The following is a 17765-nucleotide window of genomic DNA, read 5'->3' as shown; positions in this document are numbered from 1 at the left end:
CGTATCAATAAAATTTTGATTGTTTACTTGGCAATTTTTGAAATAACTTTAAAAATCGGTAATTAAAAGAAAAATTGTCAAGAGAACAATCAAAATTGTATTGATACGAATTTGAACCCAAACTTTAGAACTTGGTACACTTTTACATCTCAGTACTTTTTGTGCCAGCATAATTTTAACATAGGAGAACTTGGCTCCTTTTTTAACAGTAATGTTTTTGTTGTGATAAGATCTTACAGTACCATTTACCTACCATTAATTGTAATGCTAGCCTTCAATGTAAATAAACATATCTTCATAAATGTATGTATATCTGGTAATTATAATGCCAACAACGTTTGCGTGGGTCGTCTAGTTGAGACTCATGTGTCCTTTTGTTCATTGCCAGTAAATAAAACAGAATATGCAAAACAATGCATTTGTTTAGACAAAAATAAAAGTTCCAAAAGAGTAAGTCAAATTGAAAAGAACAAGTTTATTTTTTCGTCTTGTCTTCACAGTTTTATAAAAGGTTAGCCACTGTAGAGTTATTGAATGAAAGGCATTTAATTAAAAGTTAAGTTTCTTATTTATATGTTTTCAGCCAGATATTTATTTTAAGATTAACTCTAATTTAAGTCAGCACTGAAAAACTAGCCTATAGCCAGACAAACAATTTTGGTTCTATAAAGCTTTACAGATGCAATTGTTGCTTCTGTAAAGCATTATAGAAGCAAAATTGTTAGTAGGGAGTACTCGTCTTTCAAACTAAATTTTTAAAATCATAAATCTATGATGACGTTAATGCCGTTTTTGTCAGAATTATTAACAAAAACAACTATTTTTTATTCAATTCAAATCGATATGCAGGTTTTATGAAATTCCTATCTTCACTTTAAAAATTTGGACGCCCTTGTCAAGACTTCCTTCAAGGGATTCACTTTACAGTTCCTCTCGTAAATGGACTTGCACTTGAAAGCGATTATCGAACCACCATATTTTTGCTCACATAAGTAAGAACTCCTTACAAAGCTATTAAATTTGAGTTATTGAATACAGATGACGAAAAAAATAATATATCAATTTTCACTATATTTAAGTCGAAGTCTATAGACTATTTTTACCCACTCTATCTTCTTTTATCATAAAAGCTGTTTATTTTTGTCAATTGGCTTATTTATTCAGTAATAATGATGACCATTTAGACTAAAGATTAATAATCTTAAAATAATTTTGTAGATAGTGCACATCTGTAAAGTAACTGAAGTTGCCATTTAGTAGTTACCATTTACCAACTTCTGAACAACTTGACTTTTCTTACATCTTTAACCTTTATAAAATAACAGTAGCTCCTGTTTCCTTAGTTAAATTATGTCCATAAAAATATTTCTGATGGAAGAAAATTATAAACTGGCGCCATATTGCCAATTTAGAATGTATCTTATTATAATAAATTGAAAGGTAGGTATCTCATTTTAAAAACGATTTCACGCTGTAGTTACTTTTTGAATTTTTAGACAAAGAAGGTTAAACAAAATATTTACTTAGGTTAGGTTAGGTACCGGTACCTACTTGATAACTTATTTAAATAATAAGTTTAATTTTGGTGACCTTTCCGCTGTTTTTTATTACACTTAAGGCGAAATTTTATGGAAACATTTTGATAATTTAGGTGATTAACCTGGTCATTGTGTCAACAAAAGAACTTTCTCCGAGTTCATAAAATGTAATTAATTTATGTTCTAAAATATCAAAAAAAAGTTAATAAACACTTTTCTTTTATTTTCTAGACCAATTTCGAAATCCAGTAATAAAAATTAAAAAAAAAAATAACATCAAAAATATTCGGTTATCATCAAAATCTTCATCTCGAATATTTTTCCGTGTTTTTCTTACCCATTTTCACTATAATCTTAAACCAAATTATATCTGTCATAATCTAAAATGTCATAAATATGACAAAATGTTTATGTTCATAAAATCAAAAAAACAAAGAAATGCAGCTTGTCAAGTCATAAATTATATTGAAAAAAGTAGCGATCTTCGTTTCATTTTCATAAATACCGCCGCATAGTGACACATTCTTTATAAAAGCAGAATTATGAATGTGGTGCGGTCTTAAAAGTCTTGATAATATTTTTTTTTAATTTTTTGACTTTTCCATTTTACTGTTTTATTTTTTTTTTTTTTTTTCTGTTTTGAAAAAAAAAAAAACATACCAACTTGCCTGCAGTTCTTGAAATTATGCTAATTAAATTGGCACGAAGACCACAAGATGTATAAGAGTTGTGCGTACGAATGCAAGTGGTAGTGAAGATTATATTCATCTCAGCTTGACAGTTGGAAAAATGTTTTTTACTTTTTTTTTGTTGTTTTCTTTTGATATTCTTAGAATCTTCTTCTGGGATTGGTGAGGTAGAAGAGCTTGTTTATGATGCATATTTTGTGACAAGGTAAAACGTTTTATATTGCAACAGGTTGCAGAGAGCATGTCATTTATAATAATTTATTTTTAATGGAAAATAGAGCCGCAATGGATTTACCCTTTATATTCGTGTTTAGGCATTTTGATATGGTTGATGGAAAAGTTTAAGACAGATTAAGGCTACTCATAAAAATCCAGCATGTTAAGTTGAAAATTTGATGGGAATTGAGACTTTTATTTAGGTATTGAAAATATTTATTTTTTTTTACAAACATAAATGTAACGAGATCAGCAATCATAAAGAATTTAATTATACCTTAGAACTAATAAACTTTTCTAAGATGACTTTACAGTTGCGGTCAATAAAATAGGTTCAATCTATAAAAAAAAAATTATGTATGGTTTCCTACAAATAATTATTAAGAAACAAAAAATGATAATTAAAATTTTTTGGTTTGATAAATATGTATTAGTAAACACACAAATTGTCCAAAAAAGTAGATCCTCTATGTAATATATATATTTTTATAGTTCTTTCCTGTTTGATAAAACCTATACTGGGTGTATCGAGTCACCACCCCAAATGAAAACCATGGAATCCTGAGGTCATATTAAGTCAAAAAACTTAAGAGGTAATTTTCTCGTTTTCGTCCCGTTTTCGAGTTAAGATGGTTTTTATGATTTTTGCTCTCTTTTCCCTTAACTGGCTTTGTTTTTGCCAAACTACTTCTGATTCGAAAAATTTTTTTTTAAAACTCAATTTATTGCAGTTTTAATATTGTCTTGAACTTTTTTTTTCTGTGGACAACCGTTTCTCCGAAATTTTGCACCAAATCCAATTATCTTCGTTTTTAAGTAGTTTTTTTCACTTTCATATCATATTATTAAAAAAAAAAAACACGTAAATGTGTATTAATTTGTTTTGCTTATCTTATTAAAGTCCAGTTTATTTTGTTAAAAAATATGCAAAATTGCGGAGAAACGCTTGTCCGCAGAAAATAAAATGCACGACTGGGGTCGCACGTACTTGCTCTTGCAGCTCAAAGCACCTTTATGTTAGTCTACTTGTAGATTTAAAAAGCTGGATCTAAATTTTTAAAAAATTGATATGGGGGAAGAGCCGACATTTAGGGCAAAATTTTGTTAAATGAAAAAAAATTTTATTTTGTTATTTGACTTTTTTGAGAAAAAATCAAAATTCCGTTTTATATTGCTTTAAATATTACGTATACAAAGTTTAATCAAAATCGTTAGAGCCGTTTTCGAGAAATTCGTAATATCGTATTTTTTTTGTATGGGAGGTATACGTTCTAAACGAGATATAAAAAAACAAAAAAAAAAAACAACTTTCAGAATTCCGTAAAAATCATCTGTACCAAATTTGAAGAAAATCCATCCACCTGTTTAGGCTGTGGAAATGTGTACAGATGGACGCACAACCGCACAGACGCACGGACGGAATTGCGGGACCCACTTTTTCGGAATTCTCCATCATCGTACCTAATGTTGGTTTTGATTAAAACCTCAATTTTTTTTTTCGACACGAAACCAATACTTGCCCTATAGAGCAAGTAAAAAGTTTTGGAACAAACTAAAACTGTAATAAATTCTCGATTGGTTGTAAAAATATTTTTCGAATCAGATGGCAAAGATAAGGCCAGTTAAGGAAAAAAGAGAGCAAAAATCATAAAAACCGTCATAACTCGAAAAAATTACCTCAGGAATCCATGGTTTTCATTTGGGAGGGTGAATGTGAGACAACCTGTTTATAAGTAAACTTTATTTTTAATAAAATATAAAGACAAATTTTTGAAAACTTTTTTTAATGTTTTAAATTTTTTTTTGCATTTTTTATAAAATTAAAAAAAATTAATCTTTAATGACTTTTCACATTAAAAATATAAGAATTTTGAGCTTCTTTGACTATTGGAAGTAGAACATGGGACGGAGTCTAATATTTAAAATATATAGACAGAAATTCCATTTTAAAAAATCTTTGCTTTTAAAAAAATAATAATTTTTAATCGATCGATTGATAGCAAAAAAAAACTTTTTATCAAAATAAACTTAGGTAATTCCAATGTGAGCATTATATTGAGGTTAAAATACGATTTTAATGTCAAAATAGAAACTGTAGTATGAGTACGAAAACTTGGGCGCCGAGATTTGATAACTGTTTATTGTATACGGGTTTAATACAAGTATTTTTTTTTTACTAGGTATGCGAAGGGAGCGGGTCTATCCCCCCCGTTGAGGGATGGAAGGAGGGGGGGGGGGGTGAGCAATTTTCTAAAAAACGACTAAAATTAAAAAAAAAAAAATATTGAAAAAAAATCTTCAATAATGGTTTCTCTTCTTTAAGATTTGTTCTATTTCAACAATTTTTTTTGTTAAGCTTTTATAAATATTTAAATTAATCAAAAACAAAATTTTCGAAAAATAATTTTCAGTTTGGAAAATCAATTTTTTCAAAACAGGAAATCGATTTTTATATAATTTTGGTTAACAGTATTGATATACAAAATGTATATAATTTAACTGCAAATAGGCAAACCTATCTTTTTATTTATTTAAAAAATATTTTTTTCTCAACGATTCAGACTTTTTTCATTTTTTTTTTTTATAAAAATTAATCTTAATAAAAAATGTCAATTAACTCATTTTACAACGAATTTTATGAATTATTTATTTTAGTTTATTTTTTATATCTATTTTTTATTTAAGCAATTTTAAATTTAAGACCAAATTCGTGCAACCCAGTTTGTGTATTTCATTTATCTTTGTAGAAAATGTTGTCATCGCTTAATAAATCAAAAGAAAGTTTTTCTTATCTCTGAACTCAACCAATAAATTTATCATAAATCTTAAAACTGCATTAAAAATGTATCAAATTACCTCATTAATTTTTTAAACTTCTCTGCAATACCATCTATCAAATTATGAATAATAAATATCTAAAAATTGGTAGTAAATTAGTTGATAGAAAAACCATAAAAACCATTCATTTATTTAAATTTTATTGATAAACTAAAAGAAGATAGATATAAAAGATGCAATAAAATACAACGAAAAACCTTTAAACTTCTTCTTCCTGTTTATAATTCTTTTTAAGTCGGAATCAATAGACATGATGTAAAAAAAATACAAAAGAAAATTTTGAAATTAATTAATTTGTAAAATGTAATTTCTTAATGGAAGCCATAATTTCGTTCACACAATGACCACAAATTGTCGGTTCTACCTCCGAAAAAAAGACTCAAACATATATACATTTAATCCGTGCGATGCCTTTTTGTCCACACAAATTAAAATGTAAATTAATAAAAATCGGTGTTGGATTCTTTTTTCATTGATTCAATTGAAATAAAATGCACGACTGGGTCGCACGTACTTGCTCTTGTAGTTCAAAGCATCTTTATCTTAAATATTTATTGGAAATTTAAGATTTTGTGAAAAAAAAAAAAAATAAAAACAAAAAAAAAATCGAAAGTTAAAAAAATTCAATTTTTTAAAAATTTTTTGAAAAACTTTTTTTTTAAATTTTTTTTTACATTTTACACTTCAATACCTATGATGTCTGTAAATTTTGAAAAAATTGACTTATGCTTTGATGAAATATATGAACTTAAAAAACATGTCAATTTTTGAAAAACGGCAACGCCATATTTCCGCTCTTGGCATTTTTTGAGAAAAACTAAAAACGCAGTTTTGTTGGAATCAATAAGGGTACTGCGCACACCAAATTTAAATGAAATCGTTAGAGCCGTTTTCGAGAAATTTGAAATACCTCGAAAACGTTATATGGGAGATATGCGTTAAATTGGAGATATTAAAAAAATAAAAAAAACGGACCTAGGGAATTACGTAAAAATCATCTGTACCAAGTTTCAAGCAAATCCATCCACCCGTTTAGGCCCTAGCTCGATGTACAGATGGACGCACAGACGCACAGATGCACAGACGCACAGACGCACAGACCGACGGACGGCATGACGAAAACCACTTTTTTGATCTTCTCCATCATCGTAATGTTGGTTTTGATTAAAACCTCGATTTTTTTTTTCTACACGAAACCAATACTTGCCCTATAGAGCAAGTAAAAAGAGTGTTATATCTTGTAATGGAGAAGATTCTACACAAAAGAATTAAGATTTTTTTTCTTTTTGTGTCCTACAATGGAACCCGATATGAGGTTCAGGTTTTCGCCAGCTCGCATGCAAACTAGATTGCTGGTGCACCATCATCATCATCATCATCATCGGCATCACCATCGACATTAAGCTCAAAAGATATGTAGAGAGGCAAGCTGAACAAGATCCATCTGATAGATAGCCTAAACCACACACCAGAAAATCTACATCATGTGGCAACCAAAACACGTGTATCTATCCGGCTTGAGGCAAAAGATGTTCAACAATGATGCCTAGTTGATGATTATGATGATGGTGATGTCTGTGGTCCAGCACACGCACACCGGCCAGATTTGTATCTCAAAGATATTGCATCTATCTCTTCCTCCTCGAGGGCATCCACTATACTTGTGGAGATGTGATTATAATTTGTTACACAGCCATTGCACACTTAAGGCGCTAAGTGTGGTGACAGTTGTTGTCTTTTCGAAAATATATATGCACTATGGCACTCAGAGAGGCCAAGTGGCTCAGAAGAGTGTATCTTTTAGATACATTTTTATTAAAAGTGCAACAAGTTATTGGATGCTGTTTTGGATTATCATTGTGTGGGATTGTTTTAACTCTGTGGATTTGGGTCTATTTTGAGAAATCATTTCCGTGCATTTAGAGTGTGTTGCCTCATCATCATCAGAGTCACCCACAAAAAAAAAAAAATTAATGCAAAGATAGAAATTCAAAATAAAAAAAAAAAGATACACGACGCCTTCTCCGATTGGTATCAGCAAAAAAAATTAAGAAAAATAAATACAAAGTTGAGGTTTTTTTTTTAAGTTGTATCTATTTTTAGGTAGACGAACCAAAAAAGTGTCTAATTTTTTAATTCGACTTTTTTTTATTTCATTTAAACCATAAAAGCGTGGGGAATAAAAATAAAATTGTAGAGAGAATCGATTAATGAAAGATCGATTTTGGTGATTCTGATGTTGCTGTTTGATGTGTTTTTTTTTTCATGTTTTGATAAAATCATTTTAAAATGCTCATTTCCCAGATGGTTCAAATGAAAATACGTGATGTTTCAGCTCGTATATTTGGTTGGCGTGGAAATTATCAGAAAAAAAACAACATATTTTTAATGAGAAAGTGAGAGTTGCTATGCAGAGACCCAAAAGTAATCATCAGAAATCAAAATGTAATATTATGAGTTCGGTATAAGAAGAGTGAAATCATATTTTCATATTTGTGAGAGGCAAAAGATACTTATGTGCATTTTTTTTCTTCTCTAGACTTTATGGGAAAATATCCAACACTGACATCATGAAGCTATTAATATTAAAAAAAAAAAGAAAGAAAAAAAAACACATCCATCCATCAAAGAAAATTCAATTCTCAGAAGAATATACTCTCTCTTGCACACTTAAATATAAATAAAAATAAATAAATTAAATTTGTTAACTAGCTGGAATTTTTGAATGTATTTTTGTGTTTTGTTTGTTGATTTTGAATTAAGCAAAAGGCATAAATGTCAATATGTGTGGCTAGACTTTTCAGAATTTTATACAAAAAAATTTCATTCTGAGAATAAAATATTTTCTTTTGACTGAAAATTTATCAAATACCTACCTAATAAATCCACAAGTGGTTTCCTCATTTTTACAAGAAGAAATATAATCTTTTTTTTTTAATGGCACACTCAAGTTTTTTGAGATTCTTTGATGTTTTAGGGTAGAAAAAGTTATGATTTTTGTTTTGTTTTTGTAAATTTTTGGTAGAAATTGAAATTTTGTTATCATGTTTTTATACCATTTTTACAATAATTTTGTCAAGTTTTGATTTGATGTAGGATAATATGAACAAATTCCTTGGATACCTACTTCTTTTGAACAGTTGACTATAAGGACGATTTTCCTAATTTGGCATCACTTCAATCTTTGAATAAAAGTTCCAAAGAAGTAGAGGTATTTAAAGAAAAAAAAAAAAAAATAACAAAACTTTATTTCTGTAACGTCTAAAATTTTGGTTATGAGGACCTTAACTTTAAAGAACAAAAATTCTTGTATTACATTTATACGAGAGATCTGTGCTATTATTATAAACAAAAGTGGCAATTTCATAGAAATTTTATGAGAAGATTTCAATACATATTACCATGCTTGATTAAATAAATAAATTTCAATAACTCGAAGATGTTACAAGAGATTTATAAACCTGTTCTAAACAAACGAATAAACAAAAATAAAAGTTCATCCAAATTACTGGGACGTTTTCAAAAAATTGATTTTACAAAGTAAAAAAAAAAAAAATTGAAATACATTACAACACAATGTACATATTTTTAAAAACTCGTTAGGTTTATATAAATATTCAAACTAATTTATTTTCAAAAAAAAAATTTGTTTATTATTTTATAGGTATAATCAATTTTTTTACCCAAAGATTTGGAAAAATTTTTGCTTTACTGCACCCATTTAAATGTGGCCTTGTCTATTCAAACTTCCTTCCACAAGTTTTAAAATTAAAGCTTTTTTAAATTGTCGACAATCTACTGAAAAAAAAAAACAAATTTTTCTGTAAAATCTTTTTTCTTTTTCAGTTTTTAATATTTTTAATGATTAATTTTTTCCAAAATTAAATAGGCCTTTGTTTCGAAATTTTTTTAATGAACAAACAAAATTTTTTCAATATTTTTAATGTATCAAACACTTTGCTTAGGCACTAAAAGGGACTATGCAATTATCAGTCAAAAATAGTGCTTCATCACTTAACCCAACTACTTTCTCAAAAATAAAATTTAATCTTGAACTTATTTATCTTAAACCTAGTTGCTGTTGTAACAAAATTGTACAAATAAAATTTTCTAAATAAATACAACCAGCAGAAATTTTTAACCTAAACTAAAGTTGATTAATGAATGCAATAGTATGCATTTCGCTGAATCATATTTAGATTGACTGTAATTTTGTATGCCATTTATCTTTATGATGATAAAATATACAAATATCGTTTTCAAATTGACAGTTTCCTCTTAACATCAACTTAACTATTGCAACTTGTAGTTTAAAAAGCGTGTAAATGAAAAATTTGTCCCCGTCACGCCTGCATTTTTGGTTTTTTTTTTTAAATTCATTTTCAATCTATACTTACTTTACAGCGAAAGTGGTTTTTAGTTTGATGTCTTCAATCTTTCAATCTTCCACAGTTGCTAAGTGATAACACTCAATGTGGGATCACGTTCCATATGGTATTTCAAAGCAAAACCGCCGGTCTTCATTGAATTTCATACAAAAGATTATAATATAGTCGTAGACCAAATTTAAAAATAAAAAGTCTCCACTGAAGCTTTATTTCTTTAATTAGATATGGATGAGATGAATGAGACTGTTTCCACTTAATTAACACCAAATGGTATATCATGGTTCTTCTGTTTTTTTTTTTTTTGATTAAATGATATTCTATGTGATTACTTCAAAGTAGTTTTATTCTATTCTGTCCTTAGTGTGCTAATGATGGCAAAGTCGTAAAATTACGATGGCGGTAGGAGTTCTAAAAGGCCTTAAGTTCTTAAAAGGCGGTTAGTTATTTGCATTAATTAGCCACAAAGTGAAGAATAGAATGAAGCTGAAGAAAGAACGATGTTTCATGCGAACCAGTAAGGCATTGGCAATAGTAAGAAGATTTTATCAATGGAGTCGATTGTTGATTGATTTTATCTTTTGATCGTTTTCTAAGGTGGGCATAAGGATTTCTTAGAGAAATGCAATTCTTATTCCCACGAAACAAAGAAGAATTGTCATTGTCACCCCAGAACAAAGCAGGTACACAATTTTGTGGAACTTGAAAAGTCGTTAAATTATAAAGCTATGATTACACGGTCAACGAAATCGGTCAACGCGTTGACTCTCTGACGTAAAAATGACGTCACAATCTGTCCCAAGAATGTCACGTCCGTCGTGTGATCGTCAACGAAAACTGCTGTCATTGCGTTGACAGGTACGATGACACTCTCACGTTGACATACATTTTTGGGTCAACGCATTGACTATTTTCGATGACCGTGTAATCTCTCTGTCAATGCCATTGGGACGCGTTGACAGGGTTTTAGGACTGGGTGTCATCGCAATGACCCTCTCCCAGCGTTGACGCGGCAGAATTTAATACCGTGTCATCGTTTCGGATTGACATTGTTTTTTGTATAGAAATGTGATGAAAGTTGGATTGGGAACATTTTTTGTAGGGCGATTTTTTGAATGGTATACCGTTTTGGAGAGAGGGGGGTTCTCAGGTTGCACCTTTTTGTTTTTTTTTTTACAAAAAAAACTTTTCGGTATGGCCATGGCAGCCATTTTGGATGCAAAAATTGTTTTTTTTTTTACAAAAAACCAAAAACCATTTGTATATTCTAAGCTACATTTTAAGACCATAACCATTAACATTGGTTGCGGCGTTCCTATGCTATAAGCGTTTGAAGGTGGCCATATTGATTTTTTTCGATTTATTAAAAATCAAATATCGAAACTTTTTAATTTTTTTTTCTAATTTTTCTACAAAACTAAAGTAATTTTACATTTATATTCGTTCAAGAATCTTATTAGAATTCATCTAAGACTTTCATCTTAAAAGTGCATTGTATATATCTCGAAATATTTACATTTCAAAGCAACCATGTCAAACTAATTTTCGTTTAATTTTTCTATGAGAGCTTTTTTCAAATCTCATTTTCTCCGCTTTTTTTTTAAATATTTTTGGAAAATTAAAATTTTTGCTTTGTGTCAAACAGTGTGATCAACAAAGTTTTGCGAGTCAACGCGTTGACACTGCTCAGTAAACGTCACGTTGACACACCTGCGCGTCAACGTAATTTAGGACAACATTGACGCAATAGTGTCAATGGAGTGATAGTCAATGTTTATTATGCATTGACACTGTGAACGTTGACGGTGAGATGACAGAGAGAATATGGATTTTTTCTTGACGTCAGAGAGTCAACGCGTTGACCGATTTCGTTGACCGTGTAATCATAGCTTAACAAAGGCAAACTTTTGTCTGTATTCATCAAAATTTTTTCATTCAACTTGGGACAACCAAGACTGTTTTTAATGAACTATTTCTTGGCAAAGTTTTAAAAAAAGACATGATTTTTCAAATTTGGCGCCACCGTCCTTAAAGTATTAAATCTCACCTCACTCTAAATCAAAACAAAAACAGTAACCAAACAATTAAGAAAATGAAAGTTCATCGAAATTAGATTTCTAGGTCGATTCTTTTTTTTTTCAACTTACCTATTAATTTTATCAAATTAGTCAATTTTATTTATATACAACTTCTATTTTATACTTGAATATTTCTTATTTTTTTTTTATAAGAGCGTGCCGTTTGTCGCGTTCCATTTATTTGAACAAACAACACAAAAATTAATCATCTTTTTATTTGTGGATTATTAATAGTTTTTACAAATGGTGACAATAAATCATTGGCGATGACCCACACTACAACTGATTTGTATTAGTAATTTATTTTCTATTACAATATTTTGTTTTAAAAGTAACAAAGTTGATAGAAAGATTAAATGGTTGAATAAAAACAATAAATGACCTAATTATTAAATAATTTCATCATCATTTGTCATACTGTACAAGTGTACATGTATTTTGGGACATTTCAATGTCAATGATTATTATTTACTTAAATCCCCATCCAGGAAATCGGTTGTTTTTTCGAAAAAAAAAAAAATAATAAATAATAATAACAATAAGATGTGAGTGAGTAATACAGAGATAGTATAATGGCTACTCAGACTTTAGTAGATAGAATTAAATAAAATTGACAAATAAAGATTAATCATCCATTGGCACAAAACGCAATTGAATCTATGAATTTATAATTGGTATTAAAACATAACTATACATATGCATTTTTTACATTAAAATAGAGCGACGGTAACTTTGTTAATTTGTAATGTTTAAACAACCAAAATTAATTTATAATATAATAAAAGGAGGCTCTTATCTGTAACAGTAAGCAGAAAAATTTTAATCAAAATCGTTAGAGCCGTTTTTGAAATAAATCAACTTTTCTGTTTCCATTATATGACAGGTACCGTTAGTTTTGGTCCTAAAAAAAAAAACTTCAATTTCTCCGCTAGGGAATCACCCAAAACTGTTAACTACCAAGTTTGAAGAAAATCGCCTCAGTAGTTTAGGCTGTAGCTCGAGGTTCTTACAGACAGACAGACAGACAGACAGACAGACAGACAGAATTGCCGGACCCACTTTTTTGGCATTCTCCATCATCGTAATGTCATGTAAAATTGTTATCTCGAGTTCGATTTTTTTTACGAATCCTAAACTTGCCCTATAGTACCTATATCGCAAGTAAAAAAATAGATTGGTTTCAAATCAGGAAAAAAAATGCCCTAATTTTTTCAAATTTTTATTCCTAAAGCCAGAACTATAATTGGCGGATGGAGTCGGATGCTAATGTCAATTGTTGTTGTTTTCCATAAGTTTTCATCCGTCGAGTGCGGTTGCGAGCGCCAATTATAGTTCTGGCTTAACCCTTCCTGGCCCTATTTCATTAAGAAGTTTATACATATGAATGATCAAACATCCGCCATTTACCCAACATTGGCCACAGAGTTATCGCCCTTTCTCTAGCAACTTCTTATCAAAATAGGGCCAGGAAGGGTTAGAGATAAAAATGTGAAAAAATAGTGTACTTTTTTTTTCCTGATTTGAAACCAATCTATAGGGGGGGGGGGCGTCGCACTCAATTTTCGCAAAAGAGTGAAATAAGGACCACACTAATGTATATAGACAAACAATTGCAGTTAGTTTTATACGTTTATCTCAAAATTTGAGCCTTTTAGATGATTTTCATTTTCAGACTTCCTATAAAAAAAAAGTTTTTTTTTAAGGGTGGACAAACGAAAATTTTGGGTGGACAAACGAATTAGACAAGTTTGGTTCAAAAATTTTGAGATCGCAGCTCTGGCTTCACGGAGCTCCAAGAATCATCTCTTAAATTTTATTTACCTTATTCTGGGACACCCTGTATATTTTTTAACAAAAATTATGTTCTACCATAATTTAATTACTAAAACTGCGACAAATTTTTAAAAAGGTCACATTAAATTTATCACCTAATGAAAAACAAACAAAGGAAAAAAAAAAACATATAAAATCAATCAAGCCTATAAAAAAACATAAACCTTAACTGTTTTCCTGGTTAAAGACCAAAGATTGAACCATATTAATATGTTATGAAATTAAATAAAATTTAAATAAACTACCTTAAAAAGGAGGTGGATAAAGTTGTTGAAACTAATTAAGAGATTTTACATTTTTATAGCCTGGCTATAAGAGTATAAGTATTTAGTCTTTTATGAGATTTTTAATTGATTTGACCCTCAGGAAATCAATTAAGTGATCTTTTAGTTTAATTAAGATCAAATGTAAAAACCAAAACGAAAAAGAAAAGAAAATTTTAACAATAAACAAAACATTTATATGTAAATGATCTGTTTAGGTTTTCAAAGTCCATGTAACTTAAAAGCGTCATCACATTCCAATTAAGGAATTTTTTGTTAGATTTAAAAAAAGGGCTTTGAGTTTAACATACAAATTGATATTATTTTAAGATTTATGGGTATTAATCGATTTGTTAATTAGTACCTTTATAAACTTCAACATGAACAAAAAAGTTTTGAACAGATAATTATATCAAGATCTTTTTTATTTAAACGCTTTTTGAATAATCATCAGAGTGTTATTATTTGTCATTGAAAGACTTTCAATTTACCCACATTGCTTAGTAGGTATTCGAAATACTTCATATTCTCAATCTATCAATCTTTATTGTCTTTATCTTGCCTAAATTGGTAGGTCAAATTCTAAAAATGTGTAACAAAAAGATTTATTTTAAATTTTATCAGCAATAAAATTATACATACAAATTTATTTTCAAAAGAAAAAAAAATAAATATAAATGGCATTTAATTGCTTTAACTAAATCGACCAAATTTTCCGAAATTGTATTCAAATTAAATGCCAAACAAGAAGCTAGACATTTTTCGAATACCTTATACGTTTGATCACCAAAACAACCTACACTATGTGTCGTTTTTAGGTGTGGGCCTGGGCAGATGTTACTTTTGAATAAAAATAAAATAAAAAAATGTGGCAATTAAAATTTAACAATCAATCTTTCGACAGATATAATCTTGGTTAAAAAGTAATCAAATAAATTAAGAACGAAAACATTTTATTACCAGTTGTTTTCTTATTTTTTTTTTTTTTATTACAACCAAACTGTCAGTTTGTATCTCAAACATGTAATCAGTTTGTTTAAAATTATGTGTTAGATAGATTTTTTTTTAGGTTTTATTTTTCTTGTAATTAAACATCTGACAAACGTATTTTGTCAATAAAAAGTGAGTAATTTATTGCTTCTGACATTGTGATTACAAAATAATTATTGAGTTTTAAGGAAGTTGATGTTTGATGGGGTTATTTAATGGTTTATGTTTTTTTTTTAAATATAAATATATCTGACCCCCTGTTTTTAGTAAAAGTTATAAGATTGTAGGCAGCCAAAACAATTGTAACTAAGTCAAATACGTAATGAATTTCTTATGATTTTACTGTAGTGTTATTTGTTGTGGATACTTATAAATGTGAAAAATCATTTTGATAAGAGCTTGAATGAAAATAGGTATAAGTTAAAAAAAAATACTCATAACACAATATATTTTTTTTTACAAATTAAATGATGAGTCATTTTCGATTTTTCAATTTAAGTTAATTTATTTTTGATATATCATAAAAAAAGGACAAAACATGATAAACAAAAATGTTATCAAAAATAAAACCGGATATAGTAAAAATCAGAAATCAGTTGATATGCAATAAATAAAATGCACGACTGGGTCGCACGAACTTGTTCTTAGATTTCAATTTGCTTAGGCTTTTACGACAAATTTGTTAAATGAAGTATATGAATATTTAAAAAAATGCACGACTGGGGCCGCAAGTACTTGCTCTTGTAGTTCAAAGTATCTTTATCTTAAATATCTATTGAAATTTTAAGATTTTGTTTAGTGTCGAGAAAAAAAAAATATAGAAAAAAGTCGAAAGTTAAAAGATAAAATTAATTTTTTTTTTCAAAAATATTTGTTAATTTTTACTTGCGATATAGGTACTATAGGCAAGTTTAGGATACGTAAAAAAAATCGAACTCAAGATAACAATTTTACATGACATTACGATGATGGAAAATGCCAAAAAAGTGGGTCCGGCAATTCTGTCTGTTTGTCTGTCTGTAAGAACCTCGAGCTACAGCCTAAACTACTGAAGCGATTTTCTTCAAACTTGGTTGTTAACAGTTTTTGGTGATTCCCTAGAGGAGAAATTGAAGTTTTTTTTTTAGGACCAAAACTAACGGTACCTGTCATATAACGGAAACAGAAAAATTGATTTATTTCAAAAACGGCTCTAACGATTTTGATTAAAATTTTTATACTTACTGTTACAGATAAGAGCCTCCTTTGATAATGCGAAAAATATTTTTTGTACCGTTATTAACGGTACCTGCCATAGAACGGTTTTTTGGATTTATGAATTTCTCATAAACGACAAAACCGATTTCGACCAAATTTTTAATACAGAAACGTTTAAACAATCATTATTTAAAAAAATTTTAAATTTTTCAAAAAACACATTTTTGGATTTTTAAAAAATATTTCAAAATTTTTTTTTGAAAAATCAATTTTTTGGAAACGGGCTGGTGAAAAATTTTGAAATTTCGTTTTTATGTGTAAATTAATTATTTATTCAAAATTGCATATCAACTTTTTTTTGACAAATGTTAGAAAATTTTTATATATAAAAAATTATTTTTTTAAAAAACGGCTCTAACGATTTTCGAAAATTTTTTCTAAAAATTCCTTTTTATACTAGAAATGATATGGCATACATATTTTTTTGTAAAAGAGCATTTAAAACGGTATTTAATTATTTATAAAAGCAGATTTTATTTTTTTGCAGCACTAACGAAATTCAGTGAAAATATCAAATTTCAATAATTTTTCTCTTATTTTGTTCAATTGAAAACCTTAACATTAGAGTAACTTTTACCATAAGAGCAAGTACGTGCGACCCCAGTCGTGCAATTTATTTTTCCTAAAGACCACCCTAATATACATAACAAATGTTATCGTTTTTTCAACCCTCAGTTTAGAAGATATTCAAAAAACACTGAGAAACTGTCGTTTGTCTACCTCGAGTTCTTTACGAAAACAAAAAATCGTCCTACGTTTAGGGTTCAAAATCTTTTTTTTTTTGAATATCTCCTTATCGAAGGGTGGACAAACGATGATTTTTGGTTTGTATTCATTTCTCGAGGTGGACAAACGATTGTTCATTGAGTTTTTGAAAAAAAAAAAGAATTACTTTTGGGGATTTCAGGGGCTTTGAAATTTTCAGTATGTATATGTATACATTGTAAACTGTGGTGTAGGTATGCGTATTTTTTTTGGAAATTTTGAAATTTTTTTTTTTAAATATCTATTAAACGTAGAGTGAACAAATGAAGAATTTTGGTTTGTACTCATTTCTCGAGATGGAAAACGGTGGTTGTTTGAATTTTTGAAAAATATATTTTTTGGGGATTTTAGAAAAAATAGGCATTTTGTATGAGAGTTGCTATAAAATAAATTCTTTTTGGAATATCTCCTCAACGAAGAATGAACAAACGAATTTTTCAGTGCAAAATTTGTTTTTTTGAATATCTCCTGAGTCGAGGGTTGAAAAATGATAAAATTGGTATGTACCTATACAGAACTCGAGATGGATAAATGATTGCATTTAGCTTTATACGTCTATCTGAAAATTTGAGCATTTTAGACGATTTTTCATTTTTTCAGACTTCCTATAAAAAAAAAAAAGAATCTGCTCTAAAAATTTTTGTAGGGTGGACAAACGGAAATTTTGAATGGACAAACGGTGAACAAACGAATAAGACAATTTTAGTTCAAAAATTTTGAGGTCGCAGTTCTGGCTTCTTGGTTATATTCTAAAAAAAATGTTCTACAATAACACTTTATCTGCAAAGTTAATACTATTTTAGCGATGATTTAAGAAAAATCTTACTTTGGTATTGGTTTACTCATGTAAATGATAATTTCTCCGTGATAATTTTTGACTCTGAGTAAAATTTTCTTCTAGAAATGTGTTATA

Source organism: Episyrphus balteatus, chromosome 2 (assembly GCF_945859705.1).
Source record: "Episyrphus balteatus chromosome 2, idEpiBalt1.1, whole genome shotgun sequence".
NCBI lineage: Eukaryota > Metazoa > Arthropoda > Insecta > Diptera > Syrphidae > Episyrphus > Episyrphus balteatus.
The sequence above is the reverse complement of the archived record's forward strand: the minus strand, read 5'-3'. Positions refer to the sequence as shown.